At 47.0% G+C, this 23,800-nt stretch overlaps 1 long non-coding RNA gene across 1 annotated transcript; it reads right to left on the bottom strand.

The window, feature by feature from the left end:
- Positions 1 to 12,065: 12,065 nt before the first annotated feature.
- Positions 12,066 to 16,503, bottom strand: LOC146059245 (uncharacterized). The gene is made up of 3 exons (XR_014470205.1): positions 16,305 to 16,503; positions 12,999 to 13,118; positions 12,066 to 12,315 (listed from the first exon to the last, which is right to left on the bottom strand). It is a non-coding gene; the product is annotated as an uncharacterized LOC146059245 (long non-coding RNA).
- Positions 16,504 to 23,800: the final 7,297 nt, after the last annotated feature.

Genomic DNA, 23,800 nt, shown 5'->3' on the forward strand with positions numbered 1-23,800 from the left:
GGGGGGGGGTGGTACCTGTGTAAAAAAATTGCTGCCCCGGCGTCCCTGGAGTGCTGGGGCGGTCAGGGGTGTCCGTGCCGTAGGGGTACCTGCGGCGCCGTCATGTGTATAAAGCTGGCTGCGGCCGGCGGGGTCCCTGTAGTGAATAGCAAATAACTAGCGCTTCCGGCGCCGCCGCGCGCATAGCGCTAGTTATTTGCTATTCACTACAGGGACCCCGCCGGCCGCAGCCAGCTTTATACACATGACGGCGCCGCAGGTACTCCTACGGCACGGACACCTCTGACCGCCCCAGCACTGCAGGGACGCCGGGGCAGCAATTTTTTTACACAGTTCGCTGGGGGTGAGGGGCGAACTGCCGCCCTCCAGGTGCCGGCGCCCTAGGCAAATGACTAGAGCTGCCTAGTGGTGGCGACGGCCCTGCATTAATGGTTCCCTTGCCTCTGTGTCCTAATGATTGGAATTACACGCATATGAACAGAACAAAGCCTGTGCTTATATCACGTTCCACAAAATATTTTCAATAGAGATGTGCAGGCTCTGATTTACTCTGATTTCAAAGCAGGATCTTATTGGCTATCCCAAATCACATGACAGTTGTTGACAGTTGATAGCCAATAAGATCCTGCTTTGAAATCAGAGTAAATCAGAGCCTGCACATTTCTAATTTTCAACCCTCCTGATAACAATCAGCGAAACCTAAACCTTGTCACTACCTTCTGATACACAGACTGTGTATAAAACCCTATTCAGGAGTGACGTGGTGCGATCGGGATACCTACAGGTGACTGGGGTGTTGCGGTCTGCTTTGGTGCTTCTAGTACATTCTGGTCTGTACTGATACAGGCTACAATGTGAAAGACACCATAGCAGACAGCACCACCACAGGCAGGAAAGAGTAACTGCATGGGTTTTGAAATGTGCAGGGTGCTAGAATGAACACTAAGGGGTCGATTCTATTCGCTGCGGATGATTCGCGAGTGCACATCGTCACGGCACTGAATGCACTTTTACGGCAGACGGAATTTGCTAAAAGGTGCTCACTGCTCCATAGGGTTGCGAGCAATTTTGCGAGATCCGGTTAAATCACCCTTCGCAAATAATAGGATCGACCACTTTTACTGTCGTAGGGTTGAAAGATATTTTGCCGTAAAACAATATAGGAAGAAAGCTATAGACATGTCACTTATTGATTCTTTCAGATTTTGGTCCCTTACGTTCCGTTGTTTTTTATTAGCCCGAATCTCCAGGTGAATTAATTACGAAATCTTTGGGTGAACTTGGAGCAATTCTCATCTAACCCCCAGCCCTTGTGTATTTCGCTAGCATTTCCGAACACAAAACCAGGAACATTGAGATGTAAATTCTAACATTCAGGAAACTTGGACTCGATATAACAAATGTTCCCTCCCAGTCCTAATGAGTACACGATTTAAAAGGCATCAGTACGGAATACATTTACCGACTGTGATACTTATTGTAAAAGCTGCAACACGGATCATTAAAGTCCCCGTCGTTATCACGCCTCGTTGGCCAAGATGAAACACGCACACAACGGAACTCTTCCACCTGGATTCTTTAATATGTAAATAAGGTTTCCAGGCTGACCCAGGTCGCGAAATAAGCTGGGCCCCCAGTGTGCAAATTCTGTATTTCTAGGTGGTCATTAAATGGTATCCCAATTAGCAGTTAATATAAAAATAAAATGCAGATTTCAACCAAATTAGATGCAAATTTACACAAATCTATTATGCGTTTATAACAAAAGCTATGAGCGATGTTTTAACTTTGTCGATGGCTGTAAACAAAGATAAAATACTCGCCTTTGTGTTTGTTTGTTTTTTCGTGTAGAAGTTGGATGAATAAATCAATTTCCTTTGATGGCTCTTCTGACAGATTGGAGCCCACATACATGCACACTGGTCGTGATGTGTTTCCCTGGACTTTACTGGAAACAGGAACAGGAAGGGTCAAAACCAATAAGTGGCCAAATGGGAGGGGAGATGTCAACACATAATTTTACCAAGGTAGGCTGCTCTGTGGCCTAGTACTGGATTCCAAAGATTTAACCAATTCTAGGTAATGTTCCTCATGATTGGTTGAATTTGAATGCCAATGGGTATATTTGGGAAGAGGTAACAGTAAATGCAATAATACATTCTTCTTAATGTCATGGATACGTCTTATTTAGGATAGATAGAGAGGGGGAGATTGCATCAGGTACTTACAGTATTTGTCAGAAGTAAATAGGAAGCTTTGTTTGTTCCTATGGTGCCATTGAAATTTGTAATTAATCCCACTGTTCAGTAGTTCATTATATCTGTGTCGGAGGCGTAGCGAGGGCGGAGCCGGTGGAGCATATGCTAGCATGGCGCCGGAGCTGTGCCAGCACGGCACCGCCAGCTCGCTCTCTCGCTCGCCCGTTCCCCCGCTCCCCTGCCCGCTGTGTCCGGGAGAGAGACGTGCTGCTATGTAAAATTAACACACATGGGCACATGCGGTCCAGCAGCCAATCAACTGGTGGCTGCTGGACCGTGAGCGCCTATTGACTAGTGTTACAGCGGGAGATATGAATTTTACATAGTAGCACGTCTCTCTCCCGGACACAGTGGGGAGCGGGGAGCAGGGGGCATGGCACAGGACAGGACACAGCACAGGAGAGGCCCCCCCCCCCCTCAGGATGCACACTGGCAGGGGGGGAGGTGGGAGGTGAGCGGCTAACCGGTGGCTGGCTGGCTAAGTAGGTGTACTCCCTCCCTGCTGCACATAATAATATGAGACACAGGGGCCAATTCTAATCCATTCGGACCCCGGCGTGTTCGCACCGTGGACCGATGGTTCTGCCCTGCGCACGCGCATATTCTCATATGCACATGTGCAGGGCTTCTGTGCGGGCGCCTTCGCGGAGGGGTCGGATGGGGGCGATGGTGGGCTATGGGAACGCCCAGCGTTTCAAGGGGGTTCCCATGAAACGCTGGGCATTCCCATGTAAATGTGGCCATGAGTTTGCTGGGGAATAAGTTTGCGGCCATGAGTTTGCGGTCTACGCCCCCGGCACATGCAAATATAAGTCAGTCTCCACTGCTGCGTGGCATGCGAGGGGAATGTGTTTTCATAATACACCCCCTCGTATGGTTGCGAGGGGTTACAATGGTGGAGGAAGGGGGTGTGTATTCGCCGTGGTGGCTTCTCTGTTACTTGCGAGCTACTTGCGAGTACAGACAGGGACAGTGTTAAGTGTTAATAACTATTACTCCCACTTGGCCAGTGTCCACTTCCTTTAATCAGTATAACTGCATTCTGAATTGTATATTTGTATATGTTTCTGCGCTAGTAATAGAAGAAGCAGGGTCAATACACTGTAGGCAGATACAAAATTATACAACAGTTAATCTTAAAATAACAATTAATCAAACAAGTAACACAATATAAAAATATAATAGGATCAAAGCTAAAAAAATAATAAAAAATAATAAATAAATTAATATTAGTGAACAACGTCACTAGAACATTGATGCATTGATACAAGTTAATATGGACAGGTCCCATTTAACTTCTGAATTCCGCACATGTAGCATGCAGCTACAGAGTTGTGCGCCTGTTGAGCGATCTTGCTGAAGCGTTCTGAGCGTTCTAGCGGAATTCAGTCCGTTAAAGGGGACCGGTCCATATTAAAAGGACATAAAAGGACCTATAATGACTAGCCTCTCCTCTCTGGTCAGGTGGTCACACCCCTTCAAGAAAATGACCACGCCCCTCGATGGACCCCTGTGACTGCTTTTCCCTGGTGGTGCCCCAGTCCGACATGGCTACCAAAAGACCTGGAGTGCCACACCATGGGCCTGATTCAGACCTGTTAACAATGCTGCAATTTTTGCAGATGGACAAAACCATGCTGCACTGCAGGTGGGGCAGATGTAATATGCGCAGAGAGAGTTAGATTTGGGTGAGGTGTGTTCAAACTGATATCTATATTGCAGTGTAGGAATAAAGCAGACATTATTTACCCTGCACAGAAGCAAAATAACTGACACATAGCAAATTTTTTCTGCACATGTTGCATCTGCCACACCAGCAGTGCACATGGTTTTGTCCTCCCCATATTCTCTATTCCCCGCAGGGCAGTAAGAGGAGTGGGTGTTATCTGGGGTGTAAATTCCTGGGGTGTTTCTTGGCTCCATTGGTAGAGGGGTGGGGATAGTTGTCATATTCGTGTGGATTATGGCAATGAGTTGTCTGTCTGCTAGACGGAGGTTGGGGGTCTGTGCTCAGTCTCAGAGGGGGTAGGTAGGGAATGATTAGAAACATGGAGGTTTATTGTTGGTCACAGCAGCTTAGAGGCCTGAAGACCACTAACTAGACTGACAACCATATGGGAACCAACAGCTTCCACACTGGTGTAGCGATGTAGTTAATCCTGCCTATTTTTGTGTTGGTTCCACCTTCATTTAATTTGGTGCCGCCCACTTGAGGCCACTTCTATACATTTTTCCAGGGCCACTTTTAGTTCCCAATCTGCCCCTGATGACAGCAGCTCAGACCTCCTTTAACCATCCTCGACCTCCTTCCCCTGACCTCCTCTGTTTTACTTTGACCTACTATACCAGATCTTCCCAACCTTGGACAACACAGTCCAAGTCCCCACACAATGGTGCATAAGGGGTATTTAGACAAGTCAGTGATAAAAGATGGCACTTAGAATTGAAGTTGTGAAAGGTTCTTTTCTTGAAGATAATTCAGTAGACCTGCTAAATACGATCAGAATATAGGACGGGTCTTTTAGAATGTACATCTTGCTTTAGATCTTCAAAAACTAATAACGCTTACATTTTACGGCAACGCGTATTACCTAAAACATACTTTATTTTTATCTACACAAATTACTTTACGCCTAGGTTTTGCTTATTTTCAGATTTTCTTTAATTTATTTAGTTACTTTTCAATGCAAATTTTGTAAGTAACACCAACAGCGATTCATTCCCAACCCCATTTAAATTTGGCCGGCGTGTAGTTTAAGGATGAAATTCGGTTACAAAGCATAATCTCTCTCTACTGGCTGCAGCAAAGTTATGTAACAGCATGCCGAAAAACATTTACTTGGACACAGTTTAAATCATTGAATTACAGCAATGGGATTGTACTTTATGTTAAATGAATAGCCAATCTGTTCAGTGAAACAGTCCAAGTATCGAATGATCTATTAAGGTGCTGGGAAAAGTCGCTTGTGAAATGGGAGGACAATTTCAGGGGTAGAAAAAAATAATTCACAAATAAATCAGCAATCAGACTGTAATTTACAATGTTCTGAATACCTAACAACTGTTCCGCAGACTGAGAGGGCCGCTGTGCCATTCAATTAAAAAAATATTCCACTTTTGCAAATTACTTCTTTGAAAAGCAAAAAAAAAAAAATGCTGTTGTGTTTTACACAGATCTGCCTTATTCAGATCTGATGGCAGTACAAATTTGTTCTCAAAATGGGAAAAACCATGTGCACTGCAGGTGGGGCAGATGTAACATGTACAGTATAGAGAGAGTAATATATTTGCTAAATAGATCCCATGGGAATTGTCACCTCTGATTGCGTCTGGGACCTTAAGTTGCCTGGGAATCAGCATAAACTAGTGAAATGTTGAGCCCGCCTCCCGGACTTCTATTGGTTGTGGGGGGGGGGGGGGGGAAGCTTAATACACTTATAGCTTAATCAGATTCATAGGCAGCGCTGGCGATCCCCAGGATCACATGCTTGTATATACACAGTATGTGTTCTGTGATCCCGCCTGCATTCCTCGGTCAGTACTGTAGCCGCTTCTGGCCAACTGTATCTAGGTCAAATGTCAATACAGTGGGTCAACATCAAGTCACAAGAGTTTTTCAATTTTTTGTGTCAATGTCGATCCCTGAGCACGTCAACCCCCTGTAGCATGTACCCTCACAAAGTATGCCAAAATCCCAAAATCATGAAAAATATTTTTTCTTCATCTGTCGACCATGTCAACCTTTGACTTTTTTCAGCCATTTGTCAATGTTGACTGAGACACTGTTGACCTATCATCCAGATACCCTATTAGAAATGTCTTGGAAATGTGTGGGCATTCCCTGGCAGTGATTGGGGGTGGATATATTTATATGCAACAAGATGGGTGGCATCATAGGCATGGCATGGTAGTGTCGCAGATATATCGCGTAACTGCCCATTCTCAAATCTGCATTTGCTGTAGGGCTAGTACAAGTTTAAATTGGTGTGTTCGATCTAAAGACTCACAAAGCGGCTGTGAGGGTTCCAGTCGCCCTAGACAAATACAGATGTGGCTGCTCGCCAACCCACCACCATTGTCTTCAGTCGTATTCAGCTAAAAATATGTAACATCGCCACTTGCTGCCCTAGTAGTGCTGGAAACTGTGTCAGTGGCAATAATCACAGCCTTGGTGGTGGAGCCAGCCACGGCTCTCACGGGCATCTTCTATTCCCGGCATCCCTTCCTCGGTGATGCCGGCATTCCCAGCAGGTACCGCTGCTTTCACAGTTCACAGATCTCACAAGGCCTTGCTTGGCCTCATCTAAAGCAGCACTAGGAAGCACTCCCGCCCAAGCACATTCTAGTATGCCGGCGGTGCGGCCCTCCCACATCCTGCACACCAGGTTACAGCCTAAAACAGCCTCCTGGTAAATCAGGCCCCGGTCCCAGACACTCTACATTAAGATGCATTCTATTATACTAGACCCAACTATGGCTAAAAACACTAAACCAGGAGAGGTTTGAGCTTTAATTTGTTGGTAGTAGTCTCCCCTTTAAGGCATCAACGTAATTGTCAATAGTTGTAGACAGTCTTGTAGTTATTAGCAAGGGTGGCTACAGAGGGGGGGGGGATCTGGGGCCCTGTACACTGATATTTCTGGGGCCCCCCATCCCCCCCCCACCTAATCCAAAACCCACACAACCCTCTTCAGCATGGGCTTCACCTAACCTTTCGCGGCTCCAGATACCTCTTTCAGGTGCGGACTTCTCTCATTCTCCATCCTGCTGGCCTGGCTCCTGGCTGCTGATTGCTGCTGGCCACTGGCTCCTACTGGCCTGCTGCCTGCCTTGACTTGTCACTTGCACAAAAGAGCGCAGAGCATTGTGAGCAGGCAGGGCAGGCCGTTCGCAGAGTGTGGAACATACGACCCGCGTATGCGCATTAAAAGTATAGGAGGCAGAGAGAGGCCACAGCACCAGCAGTGGGTACTGCTGTGCGCCTGCACGCAGTACAGACTCCGAGCGCCAAGCGGATGCGGCCCTGGCTGTGCGCACACACATAGTAGATGGCTCAGAGTGCCGAGCGGCCACAGGCGGCAGGGCGCACACGCAATAGATGCCAGTGGCACACAGTCAGACTCAGCCACACATAGATGGTGAACTGTAGACGGCCGGGCCCGGGGGGGTCACTGACAGGCAAGCTAGTACAGGTGGTGACCGGACCTATCACACTTGTCCCCCTTGACTCCCCCTGTCGCCGGCCCTGGCTGCAACACAGTTCAAATAGGGGAGCCACACCCCGAGCCATCAACTGCCATTCCAAACTGACTCACTGGCAGTGGGTGTGCCTCCCCTATTTGAATTTTGAACTGTGCTGCAGCCCCTCCCCTGGATCTGCCACTGGTCATTAGCGGCGGGAGGCAGAAGAGATCTCTTTGTCCCAGCTTTATGAAAACTTCACCTCTAACTGGAACTCCTCTTAGTGCAACCAATTTACATCCGAATGATTCATTTGCACAAAACCTCTTTCTGTTCACACAAATCTAATCGTTTTTACTCTTAATGCACAAATTATAATCACTTTGCCAAGATATATTTGCATTCAGTCCTAGCTAAACACTGTACCGTTGACATAACAATGATATATTAGTCCATCAAACCATGTACTACTACAGTCTGAAGAATCCAGCAAGGGGAAAAAAAATGATTAATGCAGACATTTGCATTCAGCGTGGGCCTAGATATCAATATTTCATCTTAGGTAAGCGTATAAGTGCGCTTTACTTATTAGTTTTCATTAAGAAACGGTGGTAAGAGCCAAAATCCCTTCTGTCCATGAAGTGACCTTTTCTGCACTTTAAATCAGTGAAGTAGAAGTTAAGCAAGTTGGTAATATTGATAAAAACTTGCATCGCTTATCTAGATTTTAGAATTTTCAGAATGTTTTGGATTCTATTTGATTCCTATCTACTGTATTCTTTACTTTCCATGCTATCATCACTATAGGGGCGCTTTAAGAGAGGAGGTGGCCCTTGTGCAGACTCCTCCTCTCTGGCAGCAGCAGCACAGCGCAATAGGGTCTGAACTCAGACTATACTCGCAGATCTCCAGAAAAATGGTGCAGCGGCCATTTTTACAGTGATTACGTCATTTTGCTGCCTTCACCGCGAGAGGAACAGTTTTTTAAATACAAAGTTTCAACCTGTGCGGCGTAGGTCTCACTGAGACTCAGCCCCCGTGTGCAACGCCTGCACTAAACCGTTTATAAATACGCCAATGGATTACTATCAAATGTCTGCTAGCTTGATGTAGCTCAATAAGATCTAATACTCTAAAACCTGAAGACTCGTCTACAGCTTATATGTTTAAAAAAAATATATACATTTTAAGTTTGTTGGAACAGATGGCTTTACAGTATTGTAGATATTGACACATAAGACACTGCTGCTGTGTCGTTTGGATGCAGAAGCCATTTGTAGAAAATGCTACAACTGCCACTGGTGAGAGCACACCCTAATAGATGTTGTGCGCATGCCCAGCATCTCCATAAGGAATGCAACAATGGCATACCACGAGGACATCCTCTTTTTCCAGTGCATGCACCTTTATATTGTGACAGCATAGATCCACAGGAAGTCAATGTGTTACAGCAGGACCAGAACTGGGAGCAGCAGCAGTACTGATTAGATCCAGTCCAGGTTTTACTAAGATCTGATGTGAATCTTGGTTTGGCTAATTAACACCACCTGTGGTTTCCTGTTAAATGTCTGGGTACTTGTGTATTATCATGGTGCCCACGATGTTGATCGTACTGCAGCACATCGCATGCGATTTCAATGCGATCAGATCCGATTTTTAATTGTACAAGCACCCTCGAGGGGTGCTTACAATGTTAAATGCACCCCCATTGTCAACACCACCCCCACTATCAACGGCAACCCGAAGCGCGGCGATCGCAGCGAGCACGCAAGGGGCGGCCGTACGCGTCCTCCGACCTTTTCATACCCCTACTATCCACGTCAGCGTGGAGTAGATTTTAGATAGTGTGGCGAGCCCCACGAGGGGACGCGGTTACTTTACATGTATTCCGCGTCCGCTCGCCGCGCTGCGCTCGCCACACTATCTAAAATCAACTGCACGCCGAAATGGATACTGGGGGTATGAAAAGGTCGGAGGACGCGTACCGCCGCCCCTTGCGTGCTCGCTGCGCTTCGGGTTGGCATAGATAGTGGGGGTCGTGTTGACAATGGGGAGGCATTTTACATTGTATGCACCCATCAGGGTGCTTGTTTAATTCAAAATCGAATGCCATTTGATGCTATGCGATGCTTTATTGTACATTCAGGCTTTTTCACGCGAAAATCGCATCGCATACCCCATTTAGTGCTATGCGATGCAATGGGTGCCGTGATAATTCACAAGTACCAATGTCTGTTTAGATCAGAGGGTCAGGGTTCCCAACACCAGTTAGTGGCTGGGCAAAAGGCTTGGGGGTGTGGTGACTACTCTAGGAACCTCTTGAGTGTCGTACCCGCATTGTTAGGCCTGTGTATTGCCTTCTGGAAAACCTGCTATGCGGTGACTTGTGAAATGCCAAGCTGTCAAGCCTGTATGTGGTCTGCCTGCTACAAAGAAAGAAAACAACGTATTCATCCAGTGATCTCAGTCGCATTTGGCGCCTGAACCCCTAGCTGGAAACCTCACACAGCAAAGACCCCGGATAAGACAATTTCATTCAGATTCAGATGCTGCATGAGGGACAGCAAGTGCAAATTAAGGCGCTGCATGATGAAGGAGTTGAGAAAAGGGAGCAGGAGACAGAGGTTACCAAAAGTCACCCAGCTGAAAACATTGAGGCATTCCTTTGCAAATTTGAGAGCACTGCCACACATTTAAAATGTCCTGTGGAGGAATGGCCATATAGGCTGTCTCCCTGTTTAACAAGGTTGGCACAGAGAGCCTGTGTGGACATGATTGTGGCTGAGGCACGCTCCTATCCTGACCTTAAGAAGGCTATACTCATCAGGATTGGGGTAACAGGCTCAAGCAAAGCCCAAGAATTTCATGACATGCTTATTGCATCTGAGCCTCCAAGGATCCAGCTGAGTAAACTAGTCCGGCTGGCTAAAGCTTGGTTGCAGCTGGATAAAAATTCTGCATTGCAAATTGTAGAGATAGTCGCACTGGATCACGCTATGCAGGTGTTAAACCACACAGTGCAACAATGGGCCCTGGAGCTGGTTATGTCGCATGATGTTAATGGAGGCGTTGCAGGAGCAAGAGACCAGAGAAATCAAAAGCTTGGTGCTCAGGAAAGCTACTGCAGCCACTGAATCTGAGGAAACAGACTGAGGCCCAGTGGAACTCCACTGATGAGAAAGTATCATTGAGGGCTTTGGGCGAGACCAACAGGAGGATAGGAATGTGGTACAGGCCTTTGAAAGTGGTTACGGGTAGGGACAGATCTGGTGTCTGCTGAGAAAATCCGCAGCCAAGTTTTCTTTGCTTGGAACACGTAATGCTGCTAACGACCTCAAATGCCTTTCTGCCCAGACCATGATATTTGAGATTTCTTCCATTATGGTCATACTCCTTGTACCACCTTGACATTTTAGAAATGACACCAAGTAATATTGTCTGAAAACACTATCAAATGGCTTCCGATCAAAAAGTCCCCAGACAAGATAACATGGTCTAGGTCAGTAGAAACTGTCTGGCAGGATTTAAGACAAGCTTTGTGTACTGAGCCTGTCTTGCAAGCTCCTGACTTCAAGAGACAGATGCACCTGGGACAAGATACGGGGCAGTCCTTTCCAAAGAGGTAGATGGGGAGGTATAGCCTATCCTCAACTTTGGCTGGAGACCGCAAGTACTCAACTGTAGAGCAGGAATGCTTGGCAATTAAGTGGGTAGTGGAGTGCTTAACATTTTAATTGGTTGGTATGAGAGTTCTTGTTGGTCTTTGCTCGTGTGACCCATTGGTTACAGACATTTAATTTTGAGGTGCATCATCCGGGTAAACAGTAACTCAATGTGGATGCCCCTTTTTAGAAGGTTTGTAGGTCTTGATCCTCCAAGCAACTCTTTGGTGAAGATAAGAGGAAGAGAGCGAGGTAGGTGAACTCTGAATATTGGTGGAGGGTTGTGTACCCGGACGGATTACACAAGGAGACCCAGAATGCACACCTAAAAAGTTCACCCAGGTGAAGTGTGTGTGTGTGTGTGTGTGTGTGTGTGTGTGTGTGTGTGTGTGTGGGGAAGTGACAATAATTCCACAGGAAATGTGGAACAGCGGGATCAGGATTTAGACCAGCAGCTGTACTGATGACATCCAGTACAGGCTTATCCAAGATGGGATGTGAATCATGGTTTGGCTAATTAACACCACCTGTGTTTGCTGTTAAATATCTGTTCAGAGAAGATACAGTAGTCACAGTTCCCAACACCAGTTAGTGGCTGGGCAATAGGGTTGTGGACTATGCTAGGGACCTATGGAGTGCACATTGGTAAGCCTGTGCATTGCCTGCTGGAAAACCTGCTATGTTGTTACTTGTCAAGCTGTAAAGCCTGTATGCTGTCTACCTGCTACAAAGAAAGAAAAACAACTTTTTAATATAAATATTATATTTTAATTTCTCCCACCCCTTTGTCTGCTACACCCAAAAACTTTATTACATCATGAAATTTTAATCACTGTGCTATGGAGCTACAATGCGAAGTCCTCCTTTAAACTTCTGAGCAGTTATAGGGGTCTGCTATAGTGATACCAGACTGTCACCCTTCCCAAAAAAGACCAATTTTTGAGTTCCAGCAAGACTGTGCACATTACTGTATAGAAAGGTCTTTATTATAAATATTACAGGACACTGGTTAAAGATAATCTTAGTTCAGACAGATTTAAACAAATTCATATAGCACATTCAGTAGTTATCCATCCATAGGAGACAACACCAGATTGAGACCGACCCTACAAAGATCAGGAGTTACACAATGTTCCATCAGGCACGATTCCTGCTCTTGCTTGGCCTTCATCTTGCTCTGCAATTGTAGGTTCAGCCTCCATGTCTGGCCTTTCCTGATGTCATAACAGGAGGAAAATAAAAAATTGTGAGTAGTACATTATGCCTCGCAAATGCTACATCTATAAAAGACCAATAGTTCCTCACATTTTGGACACCATTAACCAAAAATTTTTACCAATAAAATTTGTTGGGAATGTTGTGTGGTCAGGTGGTATTTGCAGAGTTGTATCGGTACACACCACCGGATGATCAACTATGAGAAGCTCAGCTACTTAGCCAGCTGTGTTGGCTTTCTGAAGTAAAACAGATACACCTGTACTCACTGTTACATGCACACTGCTTATTTAGTGTAGCAAGGTTTCATAACTCAGCAGCACACTCTTTCTACAGAATAATTATCTCTAAGGTAGGAGGAACCCCTTGAGTGGTGGGTTTTCCTGAGGCAGGGCAAACCTATCAGGGCAGGTTTGTCCTAACCCAGACATACCACAGAAGGAGCAGTCACTGCCTTCTGCAGAACCCCTGCTCACCTACTGCTTCTTCTACAACTGTTTGTGGCCGCTCAGGTATTCATGTGTTCGGAACACACTCCCGAGGTCTTGAACATCACTGAACAGCGGGGCACAGGAAGGATCGTCAGCCGGGACCAACAGTAGGGAAATTTTCACAACAGTTTTGGGAAGGGCCGTTCCTCAGTAATTATAGAGCATTTTCCCCATCATGTCAGGTTACTAACCTTCAGCGAGGAGCGGAGCTTGTACAGGTGAACCAACATCTGATCACAGGTGACCATGTTCTCCAGCAAGATCTGCTGCCGGGCCTCCAAGCACAGTAATGTCATAGGTTCATCTTCCTTCTAGAAAACGCAACATGTGAACATGAAGACGAAGTGCTACAATAAGGAGACCAACTCACAATTTGGGTCAAATTAGCAACCTTTTTATTCCCACTGCGGCAATAACCCACATTAATGCTGGGTCATGACTCGACGTGAAAAAGGGTCCCTGAAAAAAATATTCCAGGCATAGGTTACCCAGGAATCTAACCCGGGTAGCTTCCAGGGTCAGACCCGGTTACGGGTGCAATGTAAACCGGTGACCCAGTTCCTGTTAAAAACCCTATGGAGTGTCAGCTGGGACATGAACACAAGTCACAAACCTGATATAACCCCAGGAACAGGCCGAATGCAATGTAGTGTGAATCCCGTCACCCATAGAAGTAGTTGGTTGGCGGATTGGAGTGATGGTGGTGGGGGGGATGCTCCCTGTGATGTTACACAATCATCCGCTGTGTGACAGCACGGTGTCTCCTCCCACCACCCAACCTTGCCTGCGTTAATGGGTGTGTTGCCTCGCTGCAAGGGGCACTATAATATGCCCTACACAGTAATTATCTGTGAGGTATACCACACCCCATGTCTAAGTAGACAGTCATTACGCCAAAAAGTGGACATACGTTTTTTGGTATTAATATGGACACCCGAGACCGTGGACCCTCAATTAGAGTACAACATCCCATGCATCAGGACAGGTTTACCGTTCCCAATCAATCAGTCCACATGGACAGTAAAGTAGGTGTCAACCTATTGCTTGTGTCGCTCTTTCGGCGTTGACTTACACATTGTCAGCCATCTGCATTCCACAGTAATGCCCCAGGCATTAAATGACCTGCGCACTGCCAGGGGTTGGGAGTCCCGCTGCCACCCGTGAATAGACATCTATTCCCGCAGGCAGCAGCGGCAAAACAGGGGCATGGCCTTGTGCAAGTGCCGCAATTTGAAGGCCACGCCCCCAAATTTCAGCGGTATGGAGAAATATATACATACATACTACAGTATGTATCTTTACAATTATTATTGAAGGTTTGCTTACACAGGGGTTCAATGCTATAAACTCACCATCGAGTATCTTTCATGCATGATACTTCAAAATAACTTAACACTTTAAAAACTTTAAGCACTAAAAGACAACACGGGCACAAGTGCTGGCGTTGCAAAGTAAAGTCAAATATATTGATTGACAAGTTAGCTCTGACTATAAGTGGTGGCAGCCAGGGCCACCAAGAGATATGCCTGGCCCCGGTAAAATTTTTGCGGCATGGCCACCCCTGCTATTAGGTCACGCCCCAAAGTGTTTAGATCGGGGTGAAAAAAAGCCTCAGTCAGTGAGACGCTCATGCTGAGCCTGCTGTCAGAACAGCACATGCTGTAGAGGTGTGTGCTGCTGCCGCCGCCCAGGAGGGTTGGAGGGGGAAGGGGGGCCCAGGCCATTAGTACCCGCCCTAACCCTCTCGGCGGCACTAAAGAACGGTCATAGGTAACAGACACACCAAACAGCCACTGGTGAACAACTCTTAACTGGCAACCCACATACCCTCCAACATCTGAAGGGTGGAAATCAGTACACAACCAAAAAGGTGGTGACCATGAGTAAAGTGGGTGTGTCCACTGGTAAAGGGGCGTGGTCATCCCTCTTTCCGTATGTGTACTGGCTGGGCATTTAATACAAAATAACCAGCTCCCACCTACCCACTGCCAATAGTTTTCTCCAATGAACTCTCACAAAGGGCAGCTCCCTACACCCCCACTACAGTGGATACTGCACCAGTGATCCCCAATATTCCCTGCTCTCGCATAGGACACCCACAGCACCCTGCCCCCCGCTCTCACACAGGTCACCAACAGCTCTCTGCACCAGGCACAAAGGAGCCCGAGTAGCGCCCTCACCTGCCCCATACGCAGACTGCAGGAACCCGCACACACATGCGCGACATTACCATGCCCTTCCCATTCAGACCACGACACGTACGGCCCTTGTCCTACATAATACCGGCCCATTCCCTTACCGGCATGTCACGTGTCTGGTGCTCATGGCTCTGGCCGGTCCCCCATGTCACGTGTGTTATTGTTTACGATTCCTCTTCCGAAAGCCCCCTCCTCTCTCACACCGGGGCCCGCCCCTCGCCGGAAGTCATCACATGTGCAACGCGGTCAACGGCCCGGGAATTTCGGAAGCAGCGGGTCAGTTCGGGGCCATGTACATGTACGTACCGTAACCAGAAATGCACCCCTGGGAACGGGTCCAGAACCAGTAGGAAGGGCCGCATTACATTCTCCAAGTACCGCCAGGCCTGATCAATCATCAACACTTGTGAAGCCAAGGAGGAGAAGCAAAAACCAGTACAATTTATTTTAGCAGTTACAGACCGTTAAGAAACGTTACTGTACCGGCTAAATTGGTACAGTTGGAGGGTATGCACCCAGCCGTGCAGGTGGTGTAACCCATTTGAGGTCCAGGATGATGGGTTTAATGACATAGCAATGTCGGAAGAGCCCAGCTAAATAACTAATACATATAACAAGCGACCGTTCTTTACCGCCGCCCAACATAGAACATACAGTAGAGATGGGAGCGAGGGGAAACACACAGAGAGGGCGGTTAGATCACTCCCTGCCTCATTCTAACTGCCTTCAGGGGTTTTTGGAACCTCCGTGCGCAGTCAGCCATCAGTTTTCTCAATCACATCAGTAGATTCTCTAAATTAGACAGCAAAGCAAACCAAGAACTTTGTCATGAACAAGCCATGTTGCAATGCAAGGTGTGCAATACACAATATTTGCAGGGTGAATACTGTACTGGCTGCTTTTGCATCTAGCCTACAGGGATTGTCCAGCTTTTACACTCAAGTTAGTTAGGACCGGACAAAATCAAGTCACTCAAGTGCAACTATAGCTTACAATACATTGCTGGTACAGCAGGATCAACACACACGACGGGCACCAGTTCACCTGCAGTTACAATAAATCCTTATTGGAGCATTGACAACCTGTTCATACAACTTACAACACCTAGGACTGCGCACAGAATCAGATTATTAGGTCAAAAACATACAATTTGCCGGTTCCCACTATTTATCAATGCGTAAGCAGTGTAAAAAAAAAATATTTTAAAAGCCCAAATCACACTAGTTTATGGCAAGTTTAAGGCTCAAAAATGAAATATAAGAGGTAATAGAAAGCAAACGACTGTATTATATCACTCACTGAGGTGCCCATCAGCTCATTGGACTGGTCAGCTTCTAGGTCTGTAGACATCTGGACTTCAGCCGTACCCATAATGCAGCACCAGTACCCAGCATCTGTGCACACGGCCTTCACAGCAAGTGCTGCAGAGAGTTGTTATATAGCTACAGGGAACCTGTGTACTGATCAGCTTCTCCCCAGGTGAGAGAGGCTGCAGGTGGCTACACCTTAATTATTACCCATTTGGAGGTGGACATCTCTCAGCCTCAATGACTTTATTTGTAGCCTCCAGCTATTTATCAGGGTTGGACTATCACTATCTGGAGGTATTTATCAAAGCTTGGAGAGAGATAAAATGAAGAGAAATAAAGCTTTAACCAATCAACCACTGCCTGTAAAATGACAGCTGATTGGTTAGTGCTTTTATGTTTCTCCACTTTATCTCTTTCCATGCCTTGATAAATACCCCCTTAAGTCAGCCAACAGACGGTGTCATATACAAACTTACATTACTCTACACCTGGGGTAGCCAACTCCAGTCCTTGAGAGCTACCAACAGTTAATGTTTTGCAGGTCTCCTCACACAATCACAAGTGAAGTAATTAGCTCCACCTGTGGATCTTTTAAAATGTGTTAGTGAGTAATGAGTGCACCTGTGCAGCAGCTAGGTTGACTGGAAAATGTGCACTGTTAGTAGCTCTCGGGGACTGGAGTTGGCTACCCCTGCTCTACACAGTATATACCAGTGGTTCCCAACCCTGGTCTTAAAGTACCCCCAACAGTGCACGTTTTCCAGGTCTCCATACAGAATCACAAGTGACATAACGAGCTCCACCTGTGGATCTTTTAAAATGTGTCTGAAAAATGAGTGCACCTATGCACATGCTGGGTGACCTTGAAAACATGCACTGTTGGTGGTACTTGAGGACCAGGGTTGGGAACCATTGGTATATACCATAGTAATGGGCTATGCATCCTCTCACGTACTGCCTACAATTATTATCTCCCTTCATTTATATCAGGAATTTGTGCTGATTAATATTAGAAAGTTTGTATTTTCTAATTAACAGCAATTTGTTAATTCAGCCTGATCTTTCAAACCTAAAGGCCCATACACACTAGAAGATAATCTCCCCAATCTGGCTGGTTGGAATGAAAATCTGGAAATTTTAGGAGCAAATGAAAATTGACCATTTGCTCCTAAACATGGAAAACAGACACAAATTGGTCCTACAGACAAATTGGTACATTTAAGGCCCACACACACACTAGAAGATATGAAAGACGAAAGATACTGGTGAACAATTTCCCTTGAGCTGATCATGAAAGATGTTTTGCATCCACACTGAGCGATGGGTGCAAACGGCATGAGCAATATTGGCAGATTGACCTGCATGTCCCGAAGATGTTGATATCGTTAACAAAGAGCGTTAATGATATTAGGCATACACACTATAAGATATTGCCATCAATATCCTTCAGAAGCCCCTTTCTGAATGAGATTGATGCCAATATCTTCTGGTGTGTATGATCCTTTATGCAGATGACTGCTATTGTCCATTTTCTATGGTAATTTGTTGCCAGAAATTTCCAGATATTCATTCCAACCAGCCAGATTGGACAGATAATCATGTAAAGTGTATGGGCCTAATCTGCCATGCAAACCCAGACACAGGCAGCTGAAACATATGTTTCATTTTGGAGAAAGTACTAATCCCAGCCCATCACTGGGGCAGACGTGACCCTGACCCCAAAGTACAGATGTACCTGATCATATTCATTGCCGCGCCAGTCTCCACATGCGTCTCTTGCGGCAATCGGTGTGATCCCATTGTCACATGTGCGCATCTAATTCACTCCCGTGGCTCATAGAATCGAGTGGCGATATCGCAGCGTGGTGATTCTGTGCTGTGGGTGCGAATTTGGGCCGACAAGCAAACACGAACGCCCGTTTCGCTGCAATGATAAGTGCGGCTACGTCTGTAATATTCATTGTTATGATTCCACTCTGGTGCATTTGCTATTTGTAATGAGAAACATACTATGTGATTAAAACAAAACTATATTATGGATAACCTTTAGTGTGGATTTCATCGATGGTGGTCATCAATGGTTTCCATCGATGAAGATTTTTAAGTGGTCATCAAATATCAATGGTCTCACCAAGCCAATGTTGGCCAATGTTGTAAGCTTTTGCCATCTGTAGGGGGGACCTGATGGTTTACCTCCATTGATAGCACAGCTTAACCAAACAGGGTTTTTTGAACGTTGCTAGGACACTAAACATAAGCTCCGCCCCCTGGCTCAAAGGTTGTAATTGGCCCACTGGCCAGAACATCAAAGAACTGGGATGACCACCGGTTGGTAAAACCAGCAATGGCCATCCATTGCAAAGTCGGGAGCCACCGATGGTAACCATCGATTGTAGATACATACATATATATATATCTCATATATTTGGCTACATCTGTCACTCAAAGTGTGTCTGACTCTCTAACGCTGGGTGGAGCCTCTGACTCACATGACAGAGAACCAGTCACAGTGCCAGACACCTTCAACCTCCCCATGTTACCCAGCAAAGACACAGCTACTCACCAGACACACCAGGTGAGCGCCCCCCCGCCGCCCCTCCTCGAGCGATTCGCGGCAGCCCCCCGCGACCCCCCTTCCCACGATCCGCGGCACATGCCCCCGCGACCCCCCCTCCCGCGATTTGCGGCAAACCCCCCCGGTCCCCCCTCCCGTGATTCGCGGCACCCCCACACGACCTCTCCTCCCGGGATTCGCGGCAACCCCCCGTGACCCCACCTCCCGCGATTCGCGGCAAACCCCCCCTCCCGCGATTCGCGGCACCCCCCCGCGACCCCCTCTCCCACGATTTGCGGGGCCCCTCCCACGATTCGCGCGCTCCCCCGCCCCGCGAACCCCCCCCTACCGCAATTCGCGGCACACCCCCCCCCCCCCCCGATTTGCAGCAACCCCAGCCCCCACGACCCCCCGTCCGGCGATTCGGGGCACCCCACCCCCCCGCGACCCCCCTCCTCCCGCGATTCGCACCCCCCGCGACCCTCCCGCGATTCCCGGCACCCCCCCCACTGAACCCCCCCTCCCGTGATTCGCGGCAAACCCCGCGATCCCCCCTCCCGCGATTCGCTGCAACCCCCGCCCCCCCTTCCGCAATTTGCAGCACCCATACCCGTGACCCCATCTCCCGCAATTCATGGCACACAGCCCCCCTCCCGTGGACACCCCCCCCCCCCCAGCCGCCGTGATTCACAGCAACCCCAGGATCAAATGGCACATGCAAAACACTGACACGGCTATGGTCGACGATGAAAAAGGTTGACATGAGTTTTTGATGATTTATTTTTCACTTTTTGAATGTTTTCATATTCATTCTCATGTGTCGACATGGACACCAATGAAGTGCCACACTTATGTCAACATTTACATGTGTTGACCTTTCTGTGTTGATTTTTTCTTCTGTCGATTTGCGGCACCCCCCGCGACCCCCCTCCCGCGATTCGCAGCACCCCCCGCGACTCCCGCGATTCGCGGCCCCACCCCGTGACACCCCCCCTCCTGCGATTCGCGTTACCCCGCGCCCCCCCTCCCACGAATCGTGCCAACCCCCCGGGCCCCCCCTCCCGCGGTTCGCGGTACCCCCCACCCCCCGCAACCCCCCCTACCGAGATTTCCCCCCCTGACCCCCCCTCCTGTCATTGCGGCAACCCCCCGCACCCGCGACCCACCCTCCCACGATTCACTGCAACCCCCGCGCCCCCCCCCTCCCACGATTCGCGGCACTCACACCCCCCCCGACCCCCCCTTCCGCAATTCACGGCATCCACCCACGAACCCCTCCTCCCGTGATTCGCGGACACCCCTCACCTCCTCCCCCCCCGCGCGCTTCACGGCAACCCCAGGATTAAATGGCACATGCAGAACACTGACACGGCTATGGTCGACAATGAAAAAGGTTGACATGAGTTTTTGAAGATTTATTTTTCTTTTTTTGAATGTTTTCATATTCATTCTCATGTGTCAACATGGACACCAATGAAGTGCCACACTTATGTCAACATTTACATGTGTTGACCTTTCTGCGTTGATTTTTTCTTGTGCCAATTTTTTTCCAGTGACAACTATGTGCACGTCAACCTAGACATCATCAACCAATTCTTTGTATAATATATAACACCTGTTCTGTTTTACTGTAGGTGTTTTAAGTCAGATCTTTTACTGCTACTATTACTGTTTATGTAAATGCATTCTGAATGACAGCAACATCCTACCATCCTTCTACAAGAATATATAACCAACTAGGTGATTCATTGCGCCCCGTGCCCCCCCCCTCCCACATTTAGCGGACCTACCGTGCCTCCCCTCCCACGATTCACGTCACCCCCCACGCACCCCCCCTCCCGAAATTCGCATCCCCCCCTCGAGCGATTCACGCCCCCTCCCACACTTTGCAGACCCCCACCCTCTCCCGCGATTCGCGGATACCTACACCCCCTCCCTCCCTTGATTCACGGCACCCCCCGCACCCCTCCCGCAATTCACGGCACCCCTAAGTCCCTCTTTAGTTCAACGTATACACACACACCCCTATCACTACCCAGCTTCCTGGTCTCCTGAACCGTAACTTCCACCTCTGGGGAGTTGCTGACGCTGTTTTGCCCACATGCCCTTATCATGCCTCATAGCCCAGCCTCCTGCTCTCATGTACCCTAACTCCCACCCAGTAGGAGGAGACACTGACTCAGGGCCACCATCCTGTACTCCTGTACTGCCACACTGGACCCTCACCCACTGGCAGAAGCTGCACAGTATCCCCCACCCTCCTCTTTAGTCCCCCTTATGCCCACACACCCCTATCACTACCCAGCCTCCTGTTTTCCTGTGTCGTGACCTCCGCCAGTGGGGAGCCTCTGACTCAGAAACACCCTACTATACTATTGCACACACACACACCTCAACAACACGCACACACAGCCCCCCCCCACACCCACAAATGTCACTGTACCATCCACACTATCAATGTACATCTTTCTCTGTAACCGCTTTTTAATTACACAAAACAATACACACCCCCTTCCAAATCATATGCTCTCTATGTAACACATTTCACCTATAACTCAAGTTGCAATACAGGCATCTGTCATACAATTCTAACCATCTTTCTCATATACAAATGTTCACAAATTAAGGGGGCGCAGCCCCTTACGCCGGTGTGAAGAGCGCCCGTAGGGCTCGATGAATCACCTAGTATATATATATATATATATGCAATACTAAAGTGTGATGAGCTGGTAGGCAGTGAGCAGACTTACCCCATGACAGCCACACAAATCATTTAATTCATTGCATACAGCCAGACTGCATTAGTTAAATAAACACCCTGACAGCACGGAGCCATCTGTGAGCATTTTGGAATATGTCATTAGAATATGACCTTTGTCACAAGTTCACAATGGCACCGCGGCAGCAGCTTGAGCCAACCCCTTACCAACTTTGCAAAGTCCAAAAATGTTGTAGATCAATCATATTTACTATTTATTTCATCTTAATTATCACTATCTGCCAGATCATCATTTATCTTCCAAGCGGAAAGGAAATTACATGGCCATTAAATTCGATTACAGCTCCTGCGCTGCATTTCCAGATATAATATATAGCGCTAATGCAAAGTGGTACAAAATAACAACTATTAAATTGTGCGGGTGCAATGGGAATAACATTATCGGAGACGCTTCTTAAAGGTACAGTCACATTAGAATTATTATTGTAGAAATCATTCGATGGTTCAGAGTTCAGTATGTTCCATAACCCCTAACACTAACCACCTTCAGGCCTATCACCTGGCCAGCTTGACCAGCATCAGGAGCCCTGTCTCTGAAATTTTTTTAAACCAACTTACCGTTGTCTGCAATTAGGCTTGCTTTAAACTTTATCACTCATAATAACTGATTCAACACAACCTACTGCTCTATATCACTGCCATGCATGATATATTGATGGCACAAAAGTGTTATAACCGAAACTCACATGAGCATTGCTGATTTGTAAGTTTAGTGCAAGTCCATAAAATACACCAAGTTTAAGCTAAATTATTTTAAAATTTTTATTCCATGGTAGCTGTGCCTGTTGTCATCAGGTCAGTGATACATTTGTGTAACCACTATTATACTGTATAGAGGTAGCAGTCAGCATTAATGATGTACAGTTTGTGTATCAGTGAGGTTATGATGGCACTATTACGTAGGTTATTGCGGTCCCTCCATGCTATACAATGGGCAGATTACTGGCATTGTAAAGGGAAGGGGTGCGGCTACCACAATGCGACTCAGTGTGGGCAAAATGTAGACATGGGCAGGATCCGGGAGACTTGAACTGTTTTTGTGGCAGATGGGAATACCACCCACAATTCAGTGGGCAAGTGTGAATTGTGTTTACAAGAGAATCTGCCCCAAGGTGATCCTAAAAAGGTATCTTGATGTTATTTGTCCTTCCATGTAGTGCTACCAAATAGGTTTATATTTTACTCAAATTTAACTTCGATTTTAATTGTGTTTTATCTCTTTTTATTTTATTTAACTTTTTCTAAACCAGTGGGGACCTTGAGGAGCCCAGTTTAAGACACCATTATATACACTATCTTCTCCGTATTTATATTACTTATGGTTCCAGAGGAAGCGGGATCTATTAATAACCACTGTCCCTATGGTCTATATACCTCTACTTTAAGGGCCTTTTGAGAGACATTTTGAACTAAGGGTGGTATTCAATCCTGGACAATGGCCCTTATTCAGATCTGATCGCAGTACAAATTTGTTCTCAAAATGGGCAAAACCATGCTGCACTGCAGGTGGGGCAGATGTAACATGTATAGCGAGAGTTAGATTTGGGTGGGGTGTGTTGAAACTGAAATCTATATTGCAGTGTAAAAAATAATGCAGCCAGTATTTACCCTGCACAGAACCAAATATCTCACCCAAATCTAACTCCCTCTGCACATGTTACATCTGCCCCACCTGCAGTGCACACGGTTTTGGCCATTTTGAGAACACATTTGTACTCCAATCAGATCTGAATAAGGGCCAAAATTTCCAATAGTCAAAAGTACAGTACAAGCTCTTTAAAAAGCAAAATGTGCCTAGGCGGAAATGTCTGCTACATTGTCGAATTAAGCCCCTTTCACATTGCAGTTTTAACACGGCATATTGCCGATTTTTAACTGCTTTAAAACGGTACCAGCTGCAACATGAAAGCTCCACAATCAGTTTACCGGTTACAAAATACCGGTGTTTTGAAACGTGTTAAAAGCAGGATCCTACACGTTTCTGAGCCGTTTTTCCTGTAGTCTGAACAGCTCAGAAACGGTATTTGCTACAAATGATCACCACACATGAACCCCGCCCACAAGCAGGAAAAAAACATTTAAAATGACATTGTATGGCTTTCTATGGGTGAAACGGTTTGAATCTGAAGGTACAAAAACAGTATTGAAACTG

This window comes from Crinia signifera, chromosome 2 (assembly GCF_055691185.1).
Source record: "Crinia signifera chromosome 2, ASM5569118v1, whole genome shotgun sequence".
NCBI classification, from domain to species: domain Eukaryota; kingdom Metazoa; phylum Chordata; class Amphibia; order Anura; family Myobatrachidae; genus Crinia; species Crinia signifera.